The sequence below is a fragment of the Monodelphis domestica genome, chromosome 6 (assembly GCF_027887165.1).
Source record: "Monodelphis domestica isolate mMonDom1 chromosome 6, mMonDom1.pri, whole genome shotgun sequence".
In the NCBI taxonomy this organism is placed as follows: Eukaryota; Metazoa; Chordata; class Mammalia; order Didelphimorphia; family Didelphidae; genus Monodelphis; species Monodelphis domestica.
The window spans coordinates 306,306,595-306,325,585 of NC_077232.1; positions in this window are offsets into that span (position 1 = coordinate 306,306,595).

Sequence of the window (18,991 nt, forward strand, 5' to 3'; positions counted from 1 at the left end):
AGTCACTCAAAAGAGTCTTAAAAAGGATTCAAATTGATTTTTCTTCAAACTTCAAAGTTTAGCACTCTATATGCTCCAACACCCTATTTTGCCATTATTCACTTACCTTCTACCCCAGATATTCCCCCAAGCTGCACTCAAATACATTGGGCACTATAAATGAAGAACTGGACATGTTTTGCTAGAGAAGACGTAGAGCAGGAAGATAGTCATAAAAGAAGACTGTGAAGGCTCAATCTTAGTGGAATTCAGTGACTTTTCAACTTCTAAGATCTTTTTATCCAAGATAGATATTTCCCAAGATGCCATCTTTTGTAATTGTTATTTGTGGTCACTTTTGTACAGGTAAAGAAACATAAAGCTGAAGTAGCAACTATGGCCCCATGACCAAAGGCTAAGGCTCACTTAGGAACCTGGGGCTGAAAGGTTCTCTGCCATGTGCAAATAGCTAACATGGGTGCCAAGGAAAAAGAAAGCCATCTCCATGGGAAGTTGAAAGAAAGCTTCACAGAATCCTTTCTTTCTCAGCAGTTAGAAAAAAGGAAGAATCAATAGCTTCTATCCAGGCAATGAACAAAGAGCAAATGGAACAGAGGAAGATCAAGGAACACCAAGCAAAAACACTGAAACTCCAGTGAATTGGACATAGGCTTTGGAAGAATTCAAAATACAATTCAAAACACAATTAAGAGAGGCTGAAGATAACTGGGAAAAGAACTTAAAAAGCAAGATAAGTTATCTGGAAACAGAGGCACTTGAACTAAAGTGAGAAAATATTGTCTTGAAAGCCAAAATTAATCAGCTTGGAAATGAGGCAAAGCAGATAAAGGTGAGGCAAAGAAAATGAAAGATGACCTTCAAAGAAAATCAGACCAGGAGAAAGATGACCAATAACATTTACTCTCCTCAACAAATAATATGAATTTAGAATTTTTGTACATATCTTAAATTCTGTAAACTCTTCCAGGAATCTGCAAAGCCTTAAGCATTGTCTTTTCAATCAACTTCACTCAATATCTTGCACTAAATATTCTCAATAAAGTTTACCTGGTATAATTTTAAACAACTTACCAAAAGCCATATAAAGATTCCCAAGTAGTTGAGCATGGTTCTTAGGCAATACCCCAATTTATGGAGTTTTGTGAGGTTAGAGATCATCTAAAGCTAGCAGACCAGAAAATCTCAGCAGGGCCAAATGAAAAATTATGCAAATTCAACACACAATGGCAATTTGCAAAACTTATTATGTTTCCACCTAGTATCAGCCTAGTACTTAAGGGTCTGCTCCAATTCAAGTAAGGAGGAAGTGAAATGAAATTAAAAAAAAATATTAAAAATGGGAAAAGAGAGGGAAAAAAAGAAAAATGAAATTTCCTTCTTAATGGGAAATTTTAGAAACAAATAAACTCCTAATAAGAAACAGGGACCTATGTTTGGTTGAAGTCATTTCATTTCTCCACCTCCTTTAAGTGACAAACTAAACTGTCTTAGGTGAAAATTCCTCCATGATTTACTTATATTACCTAAGTCTGCCTACAAACTTCTCTAGTATGCCAGTTGACAAGGAATAAGACAATTTATACAGGTCCAAGAAAAATTTTTTCAATAAATTTAGCTCATGATATAAATAGGCTCAGATCAAACAAATGTCAAAATATAAATAAAGATAAAACCTTAAATGAGTCCCAAATTCACAAGATATGGTATCTCAAGAAGAAATTTGGCATTCAAATAAATTGGAATTGTATCCTCAGATTCTAGGAGATGAAGAAGTCATTACTTAATAACAGTATTCCAGTTTTGCCATCATGTGCTGAGGTTCATTCCTGGGAGAGGACCTTTACTCCAGAGAGAAATGTCAGAATTTTTTCTTTTCTCTGATTTCTTATGCCTCTACTTTAGATCCCAAAAGCAAATAATTTCCTTCAGTGCTGGGGAACAGTGAATAAGAGACCAACAATTTTATGCTGCATGTTGTATGAATAAAAGAAGACATCCTTTAAAAGGCACTATGTGTTTGACTGGAGATAGAGGAGTCAGAAAAGTTCACCCTAACTCCTCTTATAATATTTGGGGTTCAGATCAAAGAATATATTCAAAAGAGAATCTCAGTAGTAGACACATCTGGCAAATTAGACCTTGAAGCATGTCTGAGCCTCATATCTTATTTGAAGAAAACTGATCTGAGGAGGACATCTTAATTTCAAATCATGAAAATAGTGATTAGGAATGGTAGAGATTGTTTTCGTGTTCTATGGGCCACTACCTTCCCTCAGGGTGTTTTTGGAAATTGTGGTCATGAGAGAAGTCTAGGAATTCTGACATGTAAAAGCTGGCATGATAAACTTTTAAGTATGATCTAAAATCCAATTGAGATAATTAGGTGGGGCAGTAGATAAAGCATGAGACCTAAGGTAGGTAAGAACCATATATAAATACTTCCTCAAACATGTACTAACTGTGTAGTCCTGGGTAAGTCACTTTTCTTCTTTGACTGTAAAATGTGGGTAATACTAGCACTGCCCAGGATTGTTGTGAAGATCAATTGAGGTAATATTTTAATGGGCTTAGCATAGCGCTTAGTATGTAGTAAGCACTTAATAAATTTCTAATTCCTTCCTTCCTTCCTAATTGAATACATGAAAATTATAGTTCATGTGACTGAATGTATGGATACACTTTCAAAGCCTCTGTTTGGGGAAGGGAGAATAATAGTTTTGTTCTAGCTCTCTGGTTTCTCTGTCATGGGAAACTTGCATTGTACTGACCCCCTGCAGTAATACATTTTGGCAACTCACCTGCAATTTATAGTGATCAAGAGATAATCTGAGATATTAAATGCTTTGTCAATGGTTTGGGCCAATATTTGTGCCTGTGATAGCACTCAAACTAGGTCTTCCTCCCTAGACTTGGCTCTCTTCTTTCAGTCTTTGGATTTTTATTTTTTCTTTTAAAAATCAACAATCTGGTTCAGGCTATATGGAACACATCAAAATAAGGTGCAACTGACTGATAAACAGCATTAAATAATATAATTATGAGTTATTTGAATATAAATGAAGATCAGAGCCCAAGATTAGAGAGGGTAACTCTTCCACAATCCAGGCTAACAACACCGTTTCTAGAATATATTAAGGTTTATAGTGTTTTCTTCACAATAATTCTTCGAAGTAATACAATATTATTATTCTCATTTTTACATTAGGGAAACTGATTCTCAAAGAGGTTCAAAAGTTTTGTCCAAGATTATACAGTTAATATGCTAGTATTGGAAGCCAGGTTTTCTAAATATGTTTTCCCCTCCTGGTACTAAACTACACACTCTCTGGGTTATTAGATAAGACTTCAGGAACTTTTAGTAGAATTTACCTTTAGTAGAATTGGGGATACTTCTAATCTAGGAACCAAAACAGGATGATTGAGTCAACTCCAGGTGAGAAAAGAACCTGAAATAATTTCAGAAACCTGCTGGTGTTTTCACATTATTGACCCCATTTTCCCCTTGCAGAACTAAAGTGAAATGAAATTCATCCTGCCAGATTGTGATGGCAGCATGTTGCTGATGCCTCAATCCTGTGAACTATTAGACTGTTGGCAAACAGTCTTTTCCAATTCTGAAAATCTTTGTGTAATGAATGCTTGGGGAAATGTAACCCTTCAAATCCATATGAACTGATTATATGTGTTTGTAAAGCATGTCACTTGGGAAAAGAGATATAGATAGTATAGCAGGGGTGCTACTGCATGCACTGAGTTCACTGTGTATCCATGAGAAGAGATCTAAAAAAAAAGTTGGACCATCCAGTAAGATCTAGGCAGTCTTTCTAGAGAAAGAATTTTCTCTGTTGATGGCATTTACAACTTACTAGTCCCTGTCACCTTATTAGGTTTCCATATTTATATTCAGACTTCAAGATGCAGATTAAAGGAATCAGATGACTATATCATGCTTATCTGATAAAATGTCAAAATACTTCTGTGTTTTTAGATAGCTACCTTTATGCTTCCTGTGGGAAACACCTGAGAACAATGATTGTCTTATTAGAGAGGAGTAATGAGCAGGGAAATTCCACCCTCATGTTTAAGGGGGGTTGATTTTCAGGCAAGGCTTCTAAAATATCTGCATTCCTAAAAATTACTGCAAAGATTTCTTATCCTCCTCAGGAAAATTAAACTGTGATGAATAAATAACATTCTCAAATAAAAAGTGGAGTTTTCTTTTTATGATATTTTCATACTGCAGAATGTTTTCAGAACTTATTTTAATATTCTTTCCCCAAATCAGGTTAAACATATACATTGTTGGTAGAATTGTGCAAATGCAAGAGCTATTAATATAAAAAAGTAATTAAAAAGCATGCATATCATGAAAGGATCCCTTCCTTGTGTTATATAATTCCAGAGACATTATAATAATGGAATATTAATTTATGTGAAAATATGTTATTCATTATTGCACTCACAAAACTGTGGAAGCATAAAAAACACATTGGGTTTGGAACCATGTCATATAAGCTTAAACCATGGCTCTGATGTGTGACCTTTGATTAAATTATCATCCCTTTCTGAATGACAACTTTCTCATCTCCAAAATGAATATTCTTTCATTAAATTTCTAGAGTCAAGTTTGATCTTTGTACCATTTGAATTTTGATGTTATTTAATATTGAATCTTTTAATTTATTGTGACCTTTCATATTATTCTCAATTTATTGTCTCTCTAATACATTTTAAAGCATTCTTTTAAAATATATTTCTTAACATCTTCACCTGTTTTCAACTTAGTAATATAGTCACAGTTTATCAAAGTATATGTTGATTTAATTTCCTGGGTCATGTTAAGTTCTTAATTTAATTTCTTTCCCTCTTCAACCTTATAACTGATAATAGTACATAAGCTGCACTTAATTTTAAGAATGGTCTTTATTTGAATGCTTAATATAAATATTATAATACAAGAGGAACAAGTAGCCTGTGAAATAATTTTTTCTCATTGACTTTGAGCAGAAGACAAAACCAAATCTCTATCAAATTTTACCAAATCATTTTTTTCTTTTCCAAGAAATACATGCAAATCATCCTTTTATTTAGATCCATTGTCTTTCCCTCCTTATTTTATTCATAACAAAAATATCAAGATTATAATTATCTAGTTCTCTAATCAGTAAATTCACTCACTATTAAGGATCTCACTCTGAGATTTCCAATAATTAAACTATAAGTTATAGTCTGTAAATAATTTTAAAAAACAAACAAAACTAAAAACCCATGGAATGCTTAGCATTCTCATCCCCTCCTTCTGATCTGCAACCATCACTGCACATATGGAAGGGGAAAGGAACTACTGAGTAAAATTTTGTTTTTTATAGATTACCAACACCAAAAATTTCCTAATTTTACCCAAGCTGCTGGTTATAAGCCTTTTTATATTCTCCCAGAATTTATCTGTTACAAAGCTATACTTGAATGTTATCATTGTAGAATCCATCAGAGACTTCACTCTTCTGACATAGCCTCTAAGAGCCCAGGATAACTTCCATACCATTGTGAAACTCTGAAGTTGGACTTAAGGGAGGACCATAACATAGAAAGCCCCAGATGTGGTTAATAATTTGATTACATAGAGCCATACCCTTGATAAAAATATTAGAAAGCAGTAAGATAAGGTATTTTCACAACTAAGATAAGAGATAATTCCTAAATAAAAAATAAAGTAAATTTTTATTTATATATTTTAATTACATAAATAAAATCAATAGAGATTGAATTAGACATGAAATAGAAGAATGGAAATATGTCATGTTGTATTAAATATTATAAAACTCTGATACACAAAATATACATAGTTATAACATATAACATCATAATCTATTATAAATGGTTCTTGAGGATCTGTAAATTACAAGTCACTAAGTGAAAACTTGCTTTAAATTAATGAAGGGAAGTAAAATTAAAATTAGAATAACAAAGCGATTTGACCCGATACCACATAAATTAGCAAATATGACAAAAACATTGGACTAGCCAATGTTAGAAGGGATATAGGAAGAAATGCTCTCTATTTCACAGTTGGTAGATTTATGGGTTATGGAGAAAGAAAGGGTGTTCCAGAAAAAAAATCTACTTCTGCTTGATTGACTACACTAAAATCTTTGACTATGTGAATCACAACAAAATGTGTCAAGTCCTTAAAGAGATTAGAGTATGATATCATTTTACTAGTATCCTGAGGAACCTGTATGCAGGCCAAAAAGCAACAGTTAGAACCAAACATGGAACAACTAATTGGTTTAAGATTGGAAAATGAGTAGAATAAGATTGTACCTTGTCACTTTATTTAACTTATAAACAGATTATAGCATGTGAAATACAAGGCTAGAATAAATCAAAAGCCAGGATTAAAGTTACAGGGGAAAATCAACAGTCTCAGATATGTAGATGATATCATTATGATGGCATAAAGCAAAGAATTAAGAAACTTCTTAATGACAGTAAAAAGAGAATATAAAAGCTAGCTTGAGGCTTAACAGCAAAAAAAAAGAAACCCAAAGATCTTGGTAACTGGTTTCACCACTTTCTGGTAAATAGAGAAAGCAGAAATGGAAGTAGTACCAGATTCATATTCCTGGGCTCAAAGATCACAGCAGAATTTGACTGCAGCTACAAAATTAAAAGACCCTCCTGGAAGGAAAGCTATTGCAAACCTGGCCAGCATTCTGAAAATTAGAAATATTACCTTATTGACAAAGGTCTGTATAGTCAAAGCTATAGTCTTTAGAGTAGTAATGTATTATATGAGACTAAGTTTATGAGGAAAGATGAGCACTGAAGAATCACCACTTGAATTAGTGCTGGATAATGAGGAAATGTAACCTGTCAATTCTTAAAGAAATTAACTGAGACTATTCATTAGAAGGTCAAACACAAAAGAGATTATTTAAATACTTTAGCTCCATAATGGGAACACAGGACTTACTAGAATATACCCTGATCCTGGATAAGAATGAAACAAAAAGAAAAGGGAATGGTAGAGGATGAAACTGATTATTAGTGCCATAGAAGCTATGAGTATGGGCAAAGACAGACTTTGAAAGATAGTAGAAGGTAGAAAGGCTTGGCATGCTATAGTCCACAGGGTCATAAAGAGTCAGTTATAACTGAACAATTGAAAAACAACAACAGATTTATAGTCCAATCATTAAGGATTTTAATTTATAATCATATAAGAAGAGTAATTAAATTTTCTATGTCCTTTGTATTTGGAATGTCACATTAGGTATGTATCCCGAAGAAATCAAAGACAGAAATAAATGTCCCATATATTTCAAAAGGTTCATGCTACCACTCATCCTAGGGGCTTTTTTAAAAATAGGGGTTAGGGATGAGGTAGAGGACATCTCAAAATTTCCATTTAAAAAAAAAAGCTGAATATGACCTCTTCCATTTAAAGACAATTCCTGGAGCAGCCATCTCTTCATTTTTCAAGACTGAATTTTTCTTGAGATCATGCCATTTTGTCTCTATGCTAAGTGTCTTCTCTCCCCATTTCACCCTTTAGTTTTGTTTTTTTAATGTAATTTTGTTAATTTTAAAATTATTTTTATTAATTTTTATTACTAATTAATTTACTATTAATTAATTATTATTGTTAATTTAATTTAATTAATTTAATTTTGTTAATTTAATTTTTAATTTTAGTTTTTTTTAATTTTTTAATTTAATGTGTTGTCTTCCTCATTAGTATGTAAGTTCTATGAGGGTGATTACTTCCTCTGTTTTCTTCTTGGATTATTATTCCCATCGCCTAATACAATGCCTTTCATATAGAAATCATTCAAAATATGGTTTTTTATAACTTGTTGATTAAGACCAAAGAGGGATGATATATATTGATAAGGATAGGGAAAATATGTTATCAAGCCCTTTCCAGAGTCCTCAGTTTATGATTTTCTTTGGTCATGAAGGGTGTCATCATGCATTTGTGGTAAGAAAAGAGAAAAAAAAGAGGTTTTTTAGTCTCTATGCTTCTGAGATCTCTTAGGAAGAAAAAAACTAGATATACCACTACCTTTGACTATAAGCAGAGGAGTGAAAAATGTTAACAAAAATCTCTTTGTAGAGTTTTCATGCAAGAGCAGATGGAAGTAAAAGTAGAGTAGAAGTACAATTAGAAGAGATTAAAGAAAAATCTTAAGTGGTGGAGAATGTTAAATCCAGAATACAGATTTAGAATGCCTGTACTGTACTAATAATAAGAGGTTGTTGGCTCTTTGGATAGAGCACTGGGCCTAGAGTCAAGATCTGAGTTCAAATCTAGCCTTTGAGAAGTATTAGCTGAGTGACCCTGGGAAAGCCAACTAACCTCTTTTTGCATTAATCCACTAGAGAACCATTCCAATATCTTTGCCAAGAAAACTCTATGGAAAGTGCAGTATTCAGGGTCACAAATATCTGTATGTAACTGAATCAACTAAGCAACAACAATAATAATATCAATTTTCTATGAATATAGCTAAGAGAATTCTAATTTATTGTTTCTTTCTCTAACCAGTGCCTTAGCACACCATGACTGGGGCATTCCTTTTGATATTTTAAATGTGTTCAATACATTTCCCCTTCAAACTGGCTAGAGATGAATGATGGAAAGATGAGAAATCAGTACTGGCTTGCCCAGATCCACTCAGCTCGTATATCTGAGGGTAGATTTGAACTGAACTTGTCTTGAAAATTTTGAAAATCATTATTAATTTCTGCAAGCATTTTTATTCTATCTGAACATATTTGGGAAAAAAATTAAGATTGAATTGCTGAAATCTGTAAAACAAGTTACAATTGGGACCAATAAGAAAATGGAGGCTTAAGCTAAGTAAGGAGAGAGCAAGTGGGATATTTTGGGGTTGCTGCATCAACATCTAAGCATTCTGTGGTTGTCTACAAGGACACCTTTTTGTATTGCATCTAACCTAATGGTGTGCACCTCATTATTAAATTTTCAAAGAATTGAAAAAAGAGACCTTCTATGGGGAAATTAAGAAAAGAAACTAATGAAAAACTATTGTATATGAATATAATAGCATATTATATAGTCAAGTAAGAAATTATGAATTCCAGGTATTCCACATTAGTATAATGGGTGTGAACCATTGATTAGTATAATGAGCACCACCAAGGGAACAACAAAGAGATCATGCTGATGTAATTGAAAAGATGACTGAAGTGAATTTGAACTCTGAGTAATTGAAAAATATTTTATGGAAACAAATTATTAAACATACTTCACCACTAATGGCAGAGATGTGGAGGACTAATATGAGAGAATATCTTTTTTACTTCCTAAGAACATAAACCCCTGATGAGTCCAGGAGAGAGGACTGGGTTACGCATCTTCTACCTCTATCTCTCCCAGCAGAGGGGGCCCTAGCTCTGGACTTTTGCATAGGATGATTGTTCAGTCCTTGAGTAGTCAAGCCTTCAGAGAGAGGTCAGACTCTATCCCTCATTTCTAACTCTTTACACTATCACCTCAAACCCAGGAAAAAATGACTTAAATGCTTAGCGTTGACTAGCAGAGTAAGAAGAACTTTTATTGGTTTTATTTATTGAAGAGTTTTAAATGTAAAATAGAGTTATTTTATAATTGATCTTGAACATAATAAGAAACCTCTGGAGTATATTACAAATTAGTGGTATGGCATAATTAGAGGCAGTTAGGTAGTGAAGTGGATAGAGTACTTGACGTGGAATCAGGAAGACTCATCTTCCTGAGTTCAAATCTGGCCTAAGACATTTCCTAGCTATGTGATGTTAGGCAAATCACTTTGCCTCAGGTACTCAACTGTAAAATAAACTGGAGAAGGAAATGGCAAACCATTCCAGTATCCTTGCTCAGAAAACTTCCTATAAGGTCACAGAGAGTTAGATACAACTGAAAATGACTGAACAATAACATGGACATAATCATGATCAGATTCCTGTTTTGTGAGATTGAGGGAAAGGGCAGATTAGAGCAGGGAAAGAGTTGAGACAAAGAAATCATCCAGACATAAGCTGATAACAACTTATACTAATATCATGTCTTGGTGAGTAATAATATGGTGACAGACAGGAAAAGTTTTGTGTAGGTAGAAGAGATGAGACTTGGCAACAGATGAGACATATGGAATGAGTACTATAGAGGAACTGAAGATAAAGCTGTTTATGAACCTGACTAACAGGGAACATGGTGATGTCAATGTTAATAAGGAAATTTGGAAGAGGGGAGTGTTTGGGGAAATAATGTTTTGTTTTGGACACATTGAATTGGACAGCAACGGTTGGTAATTAATGTTGGAATTCAGAAAAGCGATAAAGGCTAAATATAGATTTGATCCATGGGAACTAATGAAATCAAAGGAGAAAAGAATAAAACCTAGGATAGAACCTTGTGAGCATCTTCAGTTAGTGGATATACCCTAAATAAAGATAGACTGAAGGATACTGAAAATAAATTGACAGTTTTCAAGGTCATATGAGCAACAAAATGGAGGATTAGACATTTTTTTCTTAGTACAAAACTGTATCAAGTCACTCCAAAAGAGAAGCTTTGTGCCAAAAATAAAACAATTTCTATTGTCTCCATATGCTGGGACACCTAGAATTCAAAAGAAGGTTTAAAATAATGAATTCATCCTCATTTATCCTGAGTCCATTCAGCACCCTTTCCTCACTTTTCATTACCAGTAGTGTAAAAATGGAGATTTGAACCCCAGACTTCAATCCCCAGAAGTCCTTCTAGCTCCCAGAATTCCCTCTAATCTCCCTGCTTCCACTTCCAAGCACATGTGTCTCTCAAGATGTAGAATAAGTGAAACTGAATAGGCCTTTCGGCCCTCCTAGGCACGTGCTTTCTTATTTTGTATTTTCTTTATTTCTTAATCTTTAATACAGCTCATAAAAATATAAATACTTTTAGCGGAGACACTAAATTTTAACTGTAACAGTTTGGTGACCTAATGGGACAAAAAACTCTCAAAAATTTTTTTAAAAGATAGCCTAGATAATGATTTCTAAGCCACGTTTCTCCAATCCTTTTTAGCAAACCTCTTGACTTATCTCGCTCCTGCCTGCAATCTGGCAAGATAGTGTTCTCACCTGGTCTCAGTTCTGCCTGCCCTTCCTGCCTGGCCTGGCTCGGCTCTGCTCTGTTTCCTGCATTCCTACCTGCAGCCATCTGCTTTGGACCTGGTCCCAGCCCTGCCCACAGCGGTGGTCTCCCTCTCTCGCTCACCTGGCCCAGCTGATCACCCAGGCTGCTGGTAGCAGACCCAATTTCTTCAGGATCAAAAAACTAGCTGGTAAAAAGTGGGGGTGGTTTTTTCCTTAGGCTACAATTAGCCTCCACATGGACTGGGGACAGGGGATCACAGGGAGGGAGAAAGAAAGAAGAGAAGGAAGAGGCTTTTCCAAACAGGAACTTACAAGCATGGGGTATTTAAGAGGATATCTTTTGACTGTATTGATTCTTTCACTTAGCTCACCTGGGAGCCAGGGGAAAAATTCAACTCCCTGTAATTTTTTGGCAAAATCTGAGATTCCTAAAACTCACCCTCACTATGGGGAAGCAGGTCAGGGGCTCAGTGAATTGAGAGCCAGGCCTAGAGATGGGAGGTCCTTGGTTGAAATCTGGCCTCTGATACTTCCTGACGGTCTGGCCCTGGACAGGTCACTTAACCCCCATTGCCTACCACTTATCAATCTTCTGCCTTCTGACAATAGGCATTTAAATGGATAATTAAAAACAACAACAACAACAAAAAAAAACAAGGAACTTTAAAGAGACTGGAGGTTATATTTTTAAGGCATTTCAGACTCCAATATTTTATAAAAAATCTCTGTATTCTATTGCATTTTGCTGATTGTTTTAAGTTTTAACTTTGTGATGTTAAGTTACTATATTACTGCATTCAATACTATTCTGTTACACTGAACCATTTTAATGTACTGGGTTTTAACTACTGTTATATTCTGTTGCTTTTCCCCTATGATCATATTGAACAAACATTATTGAATAAGCCCATATAAAAACAGCTTTTCTATTTTTGACTTTGTAAATTATCACATAGAGGATAGATAGACTCCATCAGAAAATTGCTACAACAACTTTTGGAAAATTTAATGAGCTAAATATCTCAAATTGTTTTTAAGGGTTCTTTAGATGTGATTTTTAGAATTTTTCTTAAAAATCTCTGGTCATTTTGCCTGCCCCTAACACAAGGTAAGGCCCATTTTAGTAGCTGAAGTGAAATATTATTATACTATTCCCCAGTTAGCTGTTGCCACTACTACCACCACTAAAAGTGCTTCAGACAGAGACATTCCCAGAATACCTCTATGAGAAAAAGTCTCCTAAAATCATAAGAAATATCTTCTTCTAAGTACAACAACCAAAATGTTTCTTCAAAAATTTCCCCATAGCACGATATCCTGCTCTGATATGAGAGGGGCATGGCACACTCAGGGCTAATAGAATCAGGATTGTTTAAGCCTATGATGTCATTGGTAGAGGAAAGTTCCAGAGAAGGAAATTTTCTCTATCAGTGAAGGATGACACCTTCCCAACAGCTTGTAGACTTAAGAGAGTTGCCTATAGATTTGAGAGATTAGGTGATCTGCCCAGGGTCACAACAGCTCTCACTTTTTTGAGAGGTAGGAATTGAACTCAGGTCCTTCTGGCTCTGTGTTTGACCATCACCTCCACAAAATTTTCTATTTCTGGACTATAATTCAATCCCCAAGGTCGCTGGTTTTGGAACCAGTATGGGGTATGGAAAAGCACCAGGAAGGGCCTTTGTGACTCATTCTAACTGGGCCCACTGTTTCTCACCCTCTCCTTCACCACACTCTACTTGAATGCCTTCCAAAGGGTGGGTCAATTAGAGAGCTCCATTAGGGCTGGTAGATGGAGAACCATTTCCTCCCCTTTTTCTGTAATGAAAAGGAAGCAAGGGCAGGACATTAATAAAAACCAGAAAAATACAAAGCATATTATCATAGTTAAAGGATTTGCTTTGCTATTTTTGAAAGACAGAATAATTAATTCATTAGATCTCATGTAAAATTCTAGAACAAGAACATAAATCCTTTTTTACTAATAATGTTTCAGTTCCAAATTACAACTGATTAAGAAAGAAGTGGAGGCGGGATGGTGATGAGGCATTAAAGAGAGAAAAAGTAGAGAGAAAAAAGTGAAAGAAGACAGGCAATGAGGAGATCCAAGACAGAGAGTCAATGTTAAGAGCACCACACTAAAGATCAGAAGATGTGAGTTCTAATAGGAGTTCTGCCAGTAAGCCATTTTGTAACCGTGGGAATTTCATAAACTTCATAAATATCACCTTCCTGGCCTCAGCTTCCTCCTCCATTAAATAAAGGATCGGGACAAAGAATAGTAGCAATTTTAGTATTCCATCAAATAATCAATCAAGGGCAGCCCAGGTGAGCAGCAAACAGATACCCAGACCTGGGTTCACTTAATATTGGACTGATTAAGAAAGAAGAGGTGGGGGACTGTGATGGATCAGGAAAGAGAAAAAGCAGAAGGGAGAAAGAAGGCAAAAAAAAAAACTTCTTACCATGCTCTTACCATTGTTCCAAGTACTGAAATTATTACTCTTTAAATTAACTTTTTGGGGCAACTAGGTAACACAGTGGATAGAATGCAGGACCTGGAGTCAGGAGGACTCATTTCTTGAGTTCAAATCTGTCCTTCAGACACTTACTAGATGTGTGACCTTGGACAACTCACTTAATCCTGCTTGCCTCAGTATCCTCATCTGTAAAAATGATTCAGAGAAAGAAATGGGAAACCACTCCAATATCTTTGCCAAGCAAACCCTAAATTGGGTCATGAAGAGTCTGACATGACTGAAATGACTGAAGAGAAGTAATATCAAATATCAACTTTGTAATATAGATGTATGATATAAAAATGATAATGAACATGAAATTAAGAAAGATGCCATTGAGCAGCAAGATGAATTTGTTACCCTAGCAATTTCTGTGATATTAAAGGAATGCCCATGATAAAAAAATAAAAATACAATTATAAACACCATCTCCCGCCTATATAAGCATGTGAATGGAAGTTGGGAAGCTAATCCCAGGGAATATAGAACCCCTGGAAGACTCCCAAAAGTGAAGCATCTCTCATTTATAACTTCAGCTCACTTTACCCAACATCAACAGTATAGAGGTTTGGGTTTTTCCTAGACTCCTCTGCCCCATTTTTTGTAATGATATCTAGATTACTTGATGATGTTCTAGACTCCCCCCCCCCCAAATGCATTTTATTTTGTTTGAAAACATGTTTACCAAGGTTGAAAGATTTGCTATGTTTGTAAAAATTGTGACAAATATCCATCAGTTCATAGGCTTTTAAAAATGCCATACAGCAACTTATGTAAAAATGATAGTGTGTTTGTTTGCTATTGTAATTAATTGGGCTATTGAGAATTTTGGGGATACTGATTCGTACATATTTGTACTACTGTTCTTTAAAAATGAAAAATGTCACCTTGTTCAATTCATTTGCTTGCAATCACAGTGGATCATGGCCAGATATGAAGAGGAAATGGATCTCATTTTTGGTAAGAAAGCCTTGAATTCTATATTTTCATAGCTGACACAGTGTGTCAATGATTATAAGCTACATTTTTGAATTTTTAAAACTTTTATTATATTTTTCTTGCATGTGCAATATACTATTTCAGTTTTTTATTTTTTCTGTCCTTTTTATATTTCAAGCAGATGTCACCAGCATTAAGATTTTCTTTAACTTTTTGATTTTGCAGTAATATAAGTTTAAAATACATTTGCTATAATGTCAATGCATTCCCCAAAAGCTTGAGACTATACAAATGATGCCACTAATGGTTTTAAAAAAAATTATGGGACTTTGCTTAATGATTCTGTCTGATTCCAGGACAAAATATACAAAAGAGCCATTTCACAGGGCCAAAGAGCAAAGCTAAACCTGAATTGCGCCAAAAGAGCACATAGGTCAACAAATAAACCAATCCAGGAAGAATTGATGCACTTCTAAGCCAATACAAAGGACCCCCCCCTCTTTCTCTCTCTCTCCGTCTCTCTCTCTGACTCCACATGAGGTAAATAGCACAGAACACAGAAGCATCTATTTCTGATGAGTCAAAAGTTACTAGGGTAAATTTTCAATCTGGGTAACTATGAGTTGACCAGTATCAATGGAGGTCAAGGAGATTTGAAATACAGTCACCAAGTAAACCACTATCAGAGGGGACAAAGTCAGAAAGTAAAGAAGGGGTAATCAGGAGAAGAATAGAAAAGAAAAAAAAAACAGAGCACTCAACATTTATAATAGGTGATAGGTTTGAATAACATAAACCACAAAGGAGGAGAAATTGCTGATGGTGTTGGGAGTGGGAGAGTATCAAGGTTGTAGTAAGAAACAAAGAGGCAAGGGGCACTAGTGAAAGTATAATCACTAATGGAAACTGGTGCTCAAGAAAGGCTTAGCAACAGGAATTACTCAATTCTCAATGAAACACAAAAGATGAAAGGAGTGATAAAGGAAAAGACTTAAGATGAAATCAAGTTGCCTAATTATTGAACAGATATTCCAGAGAGCACACTAGGAAAAAGTGGGTAGATATGGAGTGGGATATTTTTAGAAGGAGAGAGTGGTTAGAGCTAAGAGGATGTGGTCAATTGGAGATGGGACATGGGCTGTGAACTTCTGTAGCTAAGTATTAAGAATCACTGTCATAGAGTATAAACCAGTGGAAATTTGTTAAATGTTGAAGGATGAGTCTAGACATAGCAAAAATCATAAAATTATATCAATAGATATAAAAAAATATTTTGACAAAATAACCACTAATTCATAATATAAACACTGGAAATCATAGGCATAAATTGATTTTTTTTCTTAAGACAATAAGAAGCATCTACCTAAAATCATCAGCAAGTATTATTTATAATGGGTTTAAGCTAGAAGCCTTTCTAATAAGATAAAGAATAAAGCAAGGAATCCCTTCACCATCATCATTTAATATTGTATTAATTATGCTAGCAGTAGAAGTAAAAGAAGGTAAATGAATTGAAGGAATCAGAATTGGCAAATAGGTAAAAAAAAACAACACTATCTCTCTTTTCAGATAACGTGGAAAATCCTAGAGATTCAACTAAATTGTTAGTTGAAGTAATCAAATTGTAGCAAAGTAGCAGGATAAAAAATAAATCACACAAATAACCAGGATTTCTATATATCACTAACAAAAACCTGTGAGATATGAGATACTTCATTTAAAATAACTACAAACAGAGTTGAAAAAGAACAAGAGAATTATACACAGGTCCAGGACAGAGAGGAGAGCTGATACTTCTTCCTGAAAGTGAACAAGTGAAGAAAACAACTCCTTTACAAGTAGAATTGGCCAGATGGAAAAGGAGATACAAAAGTTTTGTTAAAAAAAAAAATCCTTAAAATTTAGAATTGAACAAGTGGGATGCTAATGGGTGACAAAGCATCAAGAGACAATAATACAGGGCTTCCGGTCAAGATGGCAGCTTAGAGAAAGCTAAAGTTCAGATCTCCGGAAACCCTTCCCTACCGAACTCAAACTATATGCTCCTAAGGCACCGAAATTCAAAACGAACAACAGCATAGACCCCGGGAATCCTCCTCCTGGACCTGGACCTGGACCAAAAGGTACACCCCCCCCAAAAGCCAGAACACGAGATCACTCAGACCTAAGAGGAGGGCAGAAGGAAGGTCCCAGGACCCATCCCCCTAACCCAGAGTGCTGAGTCTGAGGCAGCAGAGGGAACCTCAGAGCCTCAGGGCTGGCTATCCTGAAGGCCTCTTCCTGAAAACAACCTGACCCAGTCGAGGGGGAACCCAGACAGCAGGGAAACAGAGAGAGATGGGGGAGCCTGTAACCCCCTGACCAGATCCTTCCATCTGAGTCTCACCAAAGGTCCCTGCCTCAGGGCATACTCAGTCGGAGGTTAATCCTATCAGGAGCCCTCAGAGCTCCAGGAAGCAATGGCCCCTCCCCCCTCAGAGAGCAGGGTCCTCTGAAACAACAGTAACCCTCAGGGCTGGAAAAAGGGCCTCGGGAGCTGGCTATTCTGAAGGCCACATCCTGAAAAAAACCTGATCCAGTCTCGGGGGCACCCATATAGCAGGGAAACAGAGACAGATGGGGGAGCCTGTAGCCCCCTAGCTGGATCCTTCCATCTGAGTCTCAGAGAAGGTCCCTGCCTCAGGGCATACTCAGTTCAACCCAGAGAAAGTTAAACTTATCAGGAGCCCTCAGAGCTCCAGGAAGCAATGATCCCTCCCCCCTCAGAGTGCTGGCTCTCCTGGGCTGCTAAGGCACAGAAACAAACACCCTGGGGAAAGGGCCAAGCCAGGCTCAAAGCCTGGAAGTAAGACAACGGAGAAGCATTGGGAGGGAACTGAGGAGGGCAGTAACATGGAAACACCAACAATTCCTGGCTTCCCCGGGAAGACAGAACAACAACTGCATAGAACAGACAATCTGCCTAGGGCTAAAACCTCTAAACACCAAACAGAGATAAGAAAAGCTAGTCCTCCCCACTCAGATAGAGATGGCAAACTCCACAGAAGCACAAAAGTCCCAAATTTCCAAGAAAAACAAGAAGAAGGGGGCAACTTTGAACACATTTTATGGAGCAAAAATACAAAATACAGAGGAGATAGAAGAGGAAACACAAGCAAATGCTCCGAAACCTTCCAAAGGAAATGGAAACTATCCACAAACCCATGAAGAATTTGAATCGGAAAAGATAAAAAAGATGGAAGTCTTCTAGCAGGAAGAGTGGGAAATAATGCAAAAGAAATTTATGCATCTACAAAACCAGTGTGACCAAACTGAAAAGGAAAACCAGGCTTTAAAGTTCAGAATTAGGCAACTTGAAGACAACGAGCAGGTAAAAGAGGAAGAATCTATAAAGCAAAGCCAAAAGATCAAGAAATTAGAAGAGAAAATAAAATATCTCACTGACAAGGTGAAATTAGTTTGTCCAATTATATGGCAATAAATACACCAATTTAGGTGATATGGATGAATATATACAAAAATACAAACTGCCTAGACTAACAGAAGAAGAAATAGAATTCTTAAATAATCCCATATCAGAAAATGAAATCCAATAGGCCATCAAAGAACTTCCTAAGAAAAAATCCCCAGGGCCCAGTGGATTCACCAGTGAATTCTATCAAACATTTAGAGAACAGTTAATCCCAATACTATACAAACTATTTGACATAATAAGCAAAGAGGGAGTTCTACCAAACTCCTTTTATGACACAAACATGGTACTGATTCCAAAACCAGGCAGGTCAAAAACAGAGAAAGAAAACTATAGACCAATCTCCCTAATGAATATAGATGCAAAAATCTTAAATAGGATACTAGCAAAAAGACTCCAGCAAGTGATCAGAAGGGTCATCCACCATGATCAAGTAGGATTTATACCAGGGATGCAGGGCTGGTTCAACATTAGGAAAACTATCCACATAATTGACCACATCAACAAGCAAACCAACAAGAATCACATGATTTTCTCAATAGATGCAGAAAAAGCCTTTGATAAAATATAACACCCATTCCTATTAAAAACACTAGAAAGCATAGGAATAGAAGGGTCGTTCCTAAAAATAATAAACAGTATATATCTAAAACCATCAGCTAATATCATCTGCAATGGGGATAAACTAGATGCATTCCCAATAAGATCAGGAGTGAAACAAGGATGCCCATTATCACCTCTACTATTAGACATTGTACTAGAAACACTAGCAGTAGCAATTAGAGAAGAAAAAGAAATTGAAGGCATCAAAATAGTCAAGGAGGAGACCAAGTTATCACTCTTTGCAGATGACATGATGATCTACTTAAAGAATCCTAGAGATTCAACCAAAAAGCTAATTGAAATAATCATAATC